The sequence below is a fragment of the Gekko japonicus genome, unplaced genomic scaffold (assembly GCF_001447785.1).
Source record: "Gekko japonicus isolate JY-2015 unplaced genomic scaffold, Gekko_japonicus_V1.1 scaffold3101, whole genome shotgun sequence".
NCBI lineage: Eukaryota > Metazoa > Chordata > Lepidosauria > Squamata > Gekkonidae > Gekko > Gekko japonicus.
The window spans coordinates 1-10810 of NW_015162567.1; positions in this window are offsets into that span (position 1 = coordinate 1).

Below are 10810 nucleotides of genomic sequence, written 5' to 3' on the forward strand. Positions count from 1 at the left end.
TCTGATGTTCCCAACCCTACCTGGATCATAATCCAACACACTTGTTCCGATTGTTGCTGGAATACATTTTGTGAATGTTTACAGTGCCACTGGACTCCCGTTTTACGTCTCTGTTCTGTAAAGGCCGCCGTCCCTGCCTCTGACATCTGAAATTTCTGAAACCTGGTTAGAAGCATGCTAGCTAAAACATTCCCCCCCCCCAAGAAAGGGGTGGGTGGATTTGAGCTGTCGAAGGCCGGAGCTGTTTCCAAGACCAAAGGGCGATGCTGGTGAAATGTTGCAGAAGAAAAACCGAGCGTGTAGGGTCCGGAGGCCCTGAGACATGAATTTGTCATTCTCAAGGGGGGGGGGCTCTCTGATCTGTTCAAAAGCTTCAGTTGGGGGGGGGGAGGAAAAAGGGAAGGCCCTGCAAGCTCTTTTCAAGGCAGAGTCTCAGCTGTACACAGCCAGAGGGCCTCTTAGCAGGGGGAGCCGCATCAAAGACCAGTGTGAACCCCCTCCAGGCCTGGAGCGGGGGTTGGTGTGGGGGCCGCATTTGCTATTCAAGGTCAGAGACCTTTTCCCCTCTTCACCTCGGAGAAAGCACTGTGCGCCAGGGTTCAGCCAGGATGCTTGGGGGGGGGGAGATGCATTAGGGGGGAGGACTCCTCTTCTAGATCTGTTCGACAGCCAGCCAATCTGCAACCCACTGGCCAAATTCTGTCTCCTGTAAGAGCTTCGGCTCCTTTAATATTAACTATGGCAGGTGCCAGGCATAAGAGCCCCGGTTCCTTCCAACGCTGCTTGCGCTGCAAGCTCACTAGGTGGCCGTAGGCAACCCAGCCGCCCGATCTCCCATGTCCCCCCCACGCCCCCAGATGGAGAAATGTGCCTACCTTGCAGGGCTGGCTGTTCGTTCCGAAAGGGTAACCGTGTTCGTCCGCAGTGGCAAAGCGAAGGGAGCAGAGCCGCGCCTTACCCAAGAGTAGCCCTAAAGGTAAAGGTTCCCTTGCTCGAAAGCCAGTCGAATCCGACTCTAGGGTTGTGGTGCTCATCTCTGTTTCCAAGCCGAAGAGCCAGCGCTGTCCGAAGATGTTTCCGTGGTCATGTGGCCGGCATGACTGAACACCAAGGCGCACGGAACGCTGTGACCTTCCCACCGAAGTGGTACCTATTTATCTACTTGCAATTTCTTGCTTTCGAACTGCTAGGTTGGCAGGAGCTGGAACTAGAGACGGGAGCTCGCTCCATCATGCGGCGCACTCGGGTCTCGAACTGCTGAACTACCGACCTACCACAGCCTGCAGTTCAGTGTCTTAACCACTTGAGCCACCCCAGCTCCTGAGAGTAGCCCTGGCCGCTTGGTTCTTCTGTTCCGCCCCACAGGGCTGTTGTGAGGATGAGGAGAATGTATTGGGCAAAGCTGTCAAGTTTCTTGAGTCGAGGGCTGCTTCCCCAGCCACCCCCACCCAAGAGACTACCTGGGGAGGCGCACCAAGGACGGTGAGCCACCAAGCCTGGCTTGGGCCCGGCCAGCAACTCTGAAGGCCCAGGAGGGAGAGGTTGGGTGTACTTTAAATTCGGAAAACAAAATAACTCCCCTGCCCCGCCCCGAGAAGCACTGCTCCTGCAGAGTGGCCCCTGAGGGTTGGCAACCATGTTATTTGGGGTGGGGGAGCAAAGGCTGATGTTGTGGGACTTGGGTGGTAGAATAGTCCCCTCAAAAAGAGAGCCAGTTTGGTGCAGTGGTTAAGCGTGCGGACTCTCATCTGGGAGAACCAGGTTTGATTCCCCACTCCTCCACTTGCACCTGCTGGATGACCTTGGGCGAGCCACCGTTCTCTCAGAGCTGTTCTTGAAAAAGAGTGTTTCTGTCAGAGCTCTCTCAGCCCCACCGACCTCCCAGGGGATCTGTTGTGGGGAGGGGGAGGGGATTGTAAGCCTCTCTGAGAGACCTTTGGGTATAAATCCAACCTCCTCTCTTCTTCTACAGTGGGGCACCTTGGGTCTAAGCCCACCTTGCCATGACCCCCCATCCAGCCCCCGGCCCCCAAGCAGTGGTGGGTGCCAGGAAGGAGCCGGGTATTCCTTTAGTTCAATTAGACAGTGCCCCCCAACTAAAAAAAATCCTGGCTACGGGCCTGAGGGTGTCCGTTCTGTCACTGCATGAGTCACCGACCTGGGGACGGTTTGACAGAGGCAAGTTGAATGCGCAGGATCTCCAAGTGTGAAGAAAGCGAATGCAATCTGAGGGTGCATTCACAGAAGCATTGTGTCCAGATCACGGGAGGTGGTAGTTCCGCTCTATTCTGCTATGGTCAGGCCTCATCTGGAGTCCTGTGTCCAGTTTTGGGCACCCCATTTTAGGAAGGACGTTGACAAGCTCGAGCGTGTCCAGAGGAGGGCAACCAGGATGGTGAGAGGGTTGGAGTCCAAGTCTTACGAGGAAAGGCTGAAAGAGATGGGTCTGTTTAGCCTGGGAAAGAGAAGGCTTAGAGGGGACAGGATTGCAGTCTTCAAGTATCTGAAGGGCTGTCGTGTAGAAGATGGAGCAGATCTATCCTCCCTTGCTCCGGATGGGTATATTGTAGGTATGTAGGGCTACCTTTTGGCTGTGCTCCTGCAGAGTGCAGGGGGCTGGACTAGATGACCTGGAGGGTCCCTTCCAACTCTAACATTCTGTGATTCTATGATTCGAAGTGTGGGTTCCTTCTGAGGGCGGCCATTCCCAGTGTACCAAAGTAAACCTTTTCGGCTGTAAGAGCTCAGGGCGCTCTCCGTTTTGTTTCATAGCCACGTGTGTCTGAGCTTGCTTTATTTAGGAGATGGCTTCCCCCAGACCTTCTGTTTCTCTTCTCCTCCCTCCCCAACCAGGCACCTCTCTTTGGTGTGGTGCCGTTTGGGTTTGTGTGCCTCCCCCCACCCCCAAAACAGAGGCTCTGCTCAGCCCCCCTCTGCATCCCAGCTGCCCTCCCCCCTCTCTTTTAGCACGGCTGAGTCGAGTCGGGCCATTCATCCCCATGGCAACGGGAAGGCACCCTCCGTGAGGACCACAACCGGCCTCATCCGAGCTGGGGGAGGCGGCCCTCTGTAAACTGAGCAGCTGGGTTGTTGGTGGCTAATTGTGCCCAGTGAAAACAGGGGCCTTGGGCAAGGGGGGGGCGTAAATGTCAGAAGCAGAGCACTGCACCTCTTGGATGAAAAACCGGCAGGCATTTGACAAGAGTCCCTTTTTGAAGGTTGGCCTTTGCTTGTGGAATTCCTTGCCACTGGAAGTGTGAGCGGTAGCAGTCCCTCCTTACCTGTGACAGTCTTCTGTGTGAGTGTGTGTCTCTGTCTCTGCCACTGAGCCACGGCCCCTCTTTACAGCTCTCCAGGGTCTCAGGCACAGAGGTCTCTCCCATCACCTCCTGCCTGATCCTTTTACCTGGAGATGCTGCCGGGGATTGAACCGGGGACCTTCTGCATGCCAAGCAGGGGCTCTTCCACTGAGCCAGGGTCTCAGGCACAGAAGTCTCTCCCATTACCTCCTACCTGATCCTTTCACCTGGAGATGCCGGGACTGAACCTGGGACCTCCTGCGTGCCAAGCAGAGGCTCTGCCACTGAGCCAGGGTCTCAGGCACAGAGGTCTCTCCCATCACCTCCTGCCTGATCCTTTCACCTGGAGATGCCGGGGACTGAACCTGGGACCTCCTGCATGCCAAGCAGAGGCTCTTCCACTGAGCCAGGGTCTCAGGCACAGAGGTCTTTCCCATCACCTACTATCGATCCTTTTACCTGGAGATGCCGGGGATTGAACCAGGGACCTTCTGCATGCCAAGCAGAGGCTCTGCCACTGAGCCACGGCCCCTCCCCGCATTTTTACAGAATGTTCTCTTTGGGGCAATATATGAAGAGGCAGCGGCTTTCTCAGGATCAGAGGAGAGCCACCTAACCTTACAAGGTGCCAGTCTCTGTATTTCCACCCAGCACTACTCCCCTTGGTTGCTGGGTTTTATAAATTGCATGTAAGATGAAAAACCCGCTTTGGGAGTATCCTACCGGTAAGGGGGAAGGAAGGATTATAGTCTGGCCTTCTGCCCAAGCAGCTAGTTTTCTAGGTGTGGGGCTGTATTCCTTTTGGTAGGATGGAGGGGTGTATCTTCACACAGGGCTTCCATGATACAGTGCAGAGAAGGAGAGACCTGTTCACCTGCTCTTTGAGAAAATTAGGCCCAGGGGTCATTTCGTAGGAAAAGAGGTGCAGGAGCTCATTGGCATAACTAATTAGCATAACCCATTTGCATATGCCACACCCCCTGACATCACCGGAAGTGTGTCAGAAGGCAACACCCACCGCTCAGGCTCCACTGGACTGTTTGGGATTGCTAGCTATTGGGGTGTGTGTGCAGATCTGTCCTCACAGAGGAGGGAGAGCTTGTACCTGAATAAAACTTGGTCTTAAAGGTGCCACTGGACTGTTTTGGGCCAGGGGGCCGGCTCTGCAGCTTACCTGGCTGCTTTTTGCTCTGAGGGCTGCTGGGAGCAGGGGCGGGGCTTGTTGCATCTGCCCGCCCCCTGGGCTCTTTACTGCCGGAGCTCCACTCCTGTGCGCTCCTGCAGGAAATGACCTCTGATTAGGCCTGATTCAAAAGGTAGCCGGGGCCTTCAAGCCGTCCTCCACCGCTAACGCAATCCCTGCAGAGCGGGCATCCTCTTGTTTGCCCTGGTGCCAGTGTTCCCTCTAAGCTGAGTGAGCATGAGCCCGCTCAGCAGTTTTTTAGCCTCCGGCTCACGCCTCTTCATCTCAGCTCAGGGAGGACGGCTCCAGAGCAAACTGACCTACGCAGCAGCCAAACGGCTCGCTCACAACTTTAAGGCCAGGAGCTCACAAAGCAGAACTTTGGCTCACAAGGCTGCACGGCTTAGAGGGAGCATTGCCTAGCGTGGTTTAATATTGAGGCCCACTGCTACGAAGCACGCGGCGTTTCAGAGTTGCACCGTGGGGGATTTGCAAACAGGTCCGGCAGTGTTTTTCCCCCCTCCTCTTCCTCGAAGGTGCCTTTTCTGCAGCTGGCAGGAGAAGATGCTGACTCAAAGGCAAGAGCTGCCAGGAAGGCGGGGGGGGGGGAGGTCTCTCGCTGCTGCATCTGTTGCCCGTGGCAACTTGCCGGAGGTTTTGTTGGGGCTGCGGCGGCCACAGCCCCCGCCCCTGCCCTGGAAAACGCTGACTTTCCCCTCCCTGCTTAGGAAGAGTGGGTGGAAAGGGAGGGAGGGTTTATTCCCCTTCCCCTGCAGTTCTTATGCCAGTGAGGTGATGTTTTTCGGCCCTGAGAGGGTGGGTATCAAATCCTTTGAAGAGGCGACAACAGATACTTCAGCATCTGGGGAGGGGGGGGAGGCTGCTATGTTAGCACAGCGGCTAAAGGTGCCAGTTGTGGGGCAGAACGCCAGTCTCTCCTCTGCCACGAGCCTTTTAGGGGCTTTCTGCTGTCTGCAACATAGGGTTGCCAGCCTCCAGGCGGGGCCTGGGGATCTCCCGCTTTTACAACTGATCTCCAGCTGACAGAGATCAGCTCACCTGGAGAAAATGGCTGCCTTGGAGGGCGGACTCTATGGCATGGGACCATGCCAAGGCCCCTCCCCTCCCCAAACCCCCTGACATCGCCGGAAGTGTGTCAGAAGGCAACACCCACCGCTCAGGCTCCACTGGACTGTTTTGGATTGCTAGCTATTGGGGGGGGGGGACACGTGCAGATCTGTCCTCGCAGAGGAGGGAGAGCTTGTGCCTGAATAGAACTTGGTCTTAAAGGTGCCACTGGACTGTTTTGGGCCGGGGGGGCTCTGCAGCTTACCTGGCTGCTTCTTGCTCTGACTGAGGGCTGCTGGGAGCAGGGGGCGGGGCTTGTTGCATGTGCCCGCCCCCTGGGCTCTTTACTGCCGGAGCTCTGCTCCTGTGCGCTCCTGCAGGAAATGACCCCTGGGCTTTCCAGGGAACAGTCAGGGTTGATTTCCTTTTAAGATTGACTGATTTGGTCTCCTTGCAGTCCAAGGGACTCTCAAGAGTCTTCTCCAGCACCATAATCCGAAAACATCTATACTTCGGCACTCGGCCTTCCTATTAGTCCAACTCTAGCAGCTGTACATGACTCCTGGGAATACCATCGCTTTAACCATACGGACTTTTGTCGGCAGGGTGATGTCTCTAACTTTTTATTATGTTGTCTACAGCAGGGCAACCCAGGTTATTAGGGGGCTGGAGCCCCTTCCCTACGAGGAAAGGCTGAAGAGCCCGGGACTTTTCAGTCTAGAAAAGAGACGACTAAGGGGAGGGACATGAGAGGGGTTTATTTAAAAACGCATGGGGGGGGGGGAGAGAGTTGACAAAGAGAAATTTTTTCTCCCTCTTGCAAAATACTAGAACTGAAGGGCATCCAGTGAAGATGACGGGCAGTAGGTTCAGGACGGGAAAAAGGAAATACTTCTTTACAGAGAGAGCGATCAACATGTGGAATTCGCGATGGCCGCGGGAGTAAACAGCTTTCAAGGGGGATTAGACAGATTTATGGAGAATAAGTCTGTCAGTGGCTACCAGCCATGGTGACTGAGGGAAATGAAAAGTACGCAGACGGAGAGTGATTTCAGCAAAGCGTACTTTATTTGATCAGGAACAAGACGACTTGGGCCGGATCGCGGGCCGGCTTATATCCCCCGAGAAACCGCCACCCAAAACACACCCCTACTACCTAATAGGTTATTCACAGTGGCCGAGAGTCCCATAGGCTCTCGGCCGGGAACCTAGCCCCCTGATTGGAGCGGGCTAGGATCCGCATAGTCCATTGTCTCTTGGAGCGAAGCTCGACGTTTGGGTCTGACCACGTGGAGCCCAAGCCGGCCACGCGGTCTGGACTGGATACATTACAGGAAACCTTCACACTAATCCTCTGAATCCCAGAGCCAGGGAGAGGCAACATCGGGGGAAGGCCTGGAGTTGTCCAGAAGCGGACGTTTATGTGTAGTAATCCCCCTCATTCACCCTTCCTGCAAAATGACAGTGTACACATTCCTGGCTGTAAACTACCAGATAAAGTTTTTTAGAGTTTGTTACCCTCCACAGCTAGAGGCCGGGTCACACAGGTCAGGCAGCTAGGAAAGCCATAAAAGCCCTAGACTGGAGGAAAGTGGCCCACCCCCTAATGCTAGCGCCCGGAAACAGCATTCCGACAACTACCCTCCACCCTGGGAAATGTCCCCATCGCATCTGCGAGAACCTGCCTTTCACAACTCCCCTCAAAGAAGTATCTTGTGTCTGCAACTGCTTGCAGACCACAATAAATCTCTCCGTTGTATCCCAGGGGCTTGTAGCACCAAGGATGCGAGGCTCTGCCGGCGGACCTCTTGACGGCACCTGAGTTTTGGCCCCTGGGTGACGCGGAGTGTTGGACTGGATGGGCCATTGGCCTGATCCAACATGGCTTCTCTGATGTTCTTATGTCTGGAGTAGTGATGCTCTGTCTTCTCAGTGCTTGGGGGGGGGGCGACGACAGTGGGAGGGCTTCTGGAGTTCCGGCCCCACTGGTGGACCTCCTGATGGCACCAGGGTTGTGGCCACTGTGTGACACAAAGTGATGGACTGGATGGGCCATTGGCCTGATCCAACATGGCTTCTCTGATGTTCTTATGTCTGGAGTAGTGATGCTCTGTCTTCTCGGTGCCTGGAGGGGGGCAACAGTGGGAGGACTTTTGGTGTCCTGTCCCCACTAGTGGACTTCCTGATGGCACTTGGGTTGTGGCCACTGTGTGACACAGAGTGTTGGACGGGATGGGCCATTGATCTGATCCAACATGGCCTCTCTTATGTTCTTATGTCTGGGGCAGTGATGCTCTGTTTTCTTGGTGCTTGGGGGGGGAGACGACAGTGGGAGGGCTTCTGGAGTTCTGGCCCTGCTGGTGGACCTCCTGATGGCCCCTGAGTTTTGCCCCCTGTGTGACACAGAGTATTGGACTGGATGGGCCACTGGCCTGATCCAACACTGGCTTCTCTTCTGTTCTTATAAACCCTTCAGGGAGTGGGGGGTGGGAAAGGTGTCATAAACCATGAAAGCTGAGGGAGTCCATTCTGACCTTTCCCCCCAAGGTTCTCACCTTGTGCCATCTTATAACCGTTGGGGTCCAGAACCCAGAAGATTCCCAGAAGATTCTTCGGATCCTCCCACTGCGGCTGTTTCGAATACAGCTCCAAGATGCTTTAGGGCAAGGGATGAAGATTTCGAGCAGCAGGAGACAGCTGCTGGGATTAAAAGTGTTGAACCTGCCAACCGGGTGCGTGGAAACCTTACCAGCAGCATTACAAACTAGGCCTCTCCTTCCTCTCCCCCCCCCCACCTTGCTACAATGGATGCATTGTGGTCAGTCGGCATCTTTAGGTTATGGTTGGGCTTTCTCACATTAGATGACCGTTGAGTCTCAGAGGAGCAGCTGTGAGAACCTGTGTATTGCTGGGTTTGTCACCTTGTTGGTATAACACCCCCCCCCCAGTGCTCCCTCTAAGCTGTGGAGTCTTGTGAGCCAAAATTCTACTTTGTGAGCTACTGGCAGTAAAGTTGTGACTGTAGTGTTCCCTCTAAGCTGAGTTAGGGTGAGCTAGCTCAGAGTTTTCTAGCCTCCAGCTCACACATTTCCGCCTTCGCTCAGGAAGGATGGCTCCAGAGCAAACTGATTTACACAGTAGCCAAATCGCTCGCTCACAACTTTACCGCTGGTAGCTCAACAAAGCAGAATTTTGGCTCACAAGACTCCACAGCTTAGAGGGGACATTGGTTGCGAGCGGGCGATTTGGCTGCCGCGTCAATTAAGTTTGCTCTGGAGCCCTCCTTCCTGAGCTCAGACAAAAACGTGTGAGCCGGAGGCTAAAAAACTGTGAGCTGGCTCACACTAACGCAGTTTAGAGGGAACACTGACTCCCCCTCCAGTGCAGAAAACCCTCCTATCACATCTCCCTAGCAGTAAAATGGGGGTCTTGGCTGTGGGCGGGCTTGGCACAGAGAGACCCCACAAACACACACTTCAATAGCAGGGCCTTTGCTTTTTAGATCACTTCATGTGAATGCACTGGGGATGAACAACTGCAGGTCACGACGGTATACCTCCCTCTGCTTAGTGCGCCACTCAGCAGGCCCCATTTACTACCTAGAACAGAGGTGCCCAACATGGCGCCCGGGGGCACCAGGGCAGCGTCCTCTGACCCCTTTCCTGGCATGTTACAAAGTGGGCGGGGCTCTTGCCCAGCAGGGCTTCTGACTGGACAGTGGAGATCCAATCGGCTCTACAGGTTAAAATAACATTCCAGTGGGGGCTGCCGCCGCCACCACGTTCATTTTATTTCATTCTCTCCCACTCCTCTTCCCCGGTGTATTTTTTTTAACTGCCCCTTCCTCAAGTGGTGAAGACGCTGAACTGCAGGCTGCGGAAGGTCGGCAGTACAGCAGTTCGAGACCCGTGTGTGCCGCATGACGGAGTGAGCTCCCGTCTCTGGTTCCAGCTCCTGCCAACCTAGCCGTTCAACAGCAAGACATTGCAAGTGGATAAATAGGTACCACTTTGGTGGGAAGGTCACAGCGTTCCGTGCGCCTTGGTGTTTAGTCATGCCGGCCACATGACCACGGAAACGTCTTCGGACAGCGCTGGCTCTTCGGCTTGGAAAAGGAGATGAGCACCGCAACCCTAGAGTCGGACTCGACTGGCTTTCGAGCAAGGGAGACCTTCACCTTTACCTTTCCCCCTCCCCTCCAGTCGGGCTTCCTCTGCATGGCTGGCTCTGCCCCCTGCAGCAGCCGTTCTGCGGCTGTACCCATCCCTCTGTGCCACCATTCCAAAGGTGCCCGCGGGCTCAAAGAAGTTTGGGACCCCTCATCAAGATGTCGCTTTTGAAGGGGACGGATGTCTCCCTCTTAAGTGGCGGCAGAGCCGAATTAAAATCCAGGAACGAGCAGCTCAGGAACGGTGCCATAATTCTGCATGGTTGCAAACTAACAAAACTTGCCTATGAGACAGAAGCATGGAATCTGTAAATAAAAGGCCAGGTCCTGAACGAGACTCCAGAGCCATTTTGGGGGCAGGGGTGCCGTGCCACACAGCCCGGCGACAAGGCCATGTTCTTCTTCCACCTACAGCTGAAGAGGGAGTGAAAAGCCGGTGCTGAGGACCAGTGCCTCTGAGAATTCCACCTCTGGGACTGGAACAAATTAAGTCTTGTGTGCAATGGAGACAGATCAAGATGGGTAGCTGTGTTAGAGACTGTCTGTAGTGGTAGAAAAAAGCAAAGAGTCCAGTGGCACCTTAAAAGACTTAACATGATTTGTGGCAGGAGAGGAGCTTTCGTGAGTCGCTTCTTATTTCTGAAGAAGTGAGCAGTGACTCACGAAAGCTCCTATCCTGCCACAAATTTTGTTGAAACTTTAAGCTGGACTTGAGATTGGCTTTACACCCTGCCCTTCACTACCCGAAGGAGTCTCAGAGCGACTTATAATCGCCTTTCCCTTCCCCTCCCCACAACAGACAGCCTGTGAGGTAGGTGAGGCTGAGAGGGCTCTGAGAGAACTGCTCGTGAGAGAACAGCTCTGAGAGAACTTGTAACTGACCCGAAGTCACACCAGCAGCTGCATGTGGAGGACTGCAGACTCAAACCCGGTTCTCCCAGATTAGAGTCCGCGCTCCTAACCAACAAACCACAAACTGGCTTTTGTGTGCAATGGACAGGCTAGAAGTGCAGAACTGTTAGCGATTCTCAGTGTATTTATAATGTTTTACTGTATGGTGAATATTGTGTATTTTAATGTATTTATGTTTTT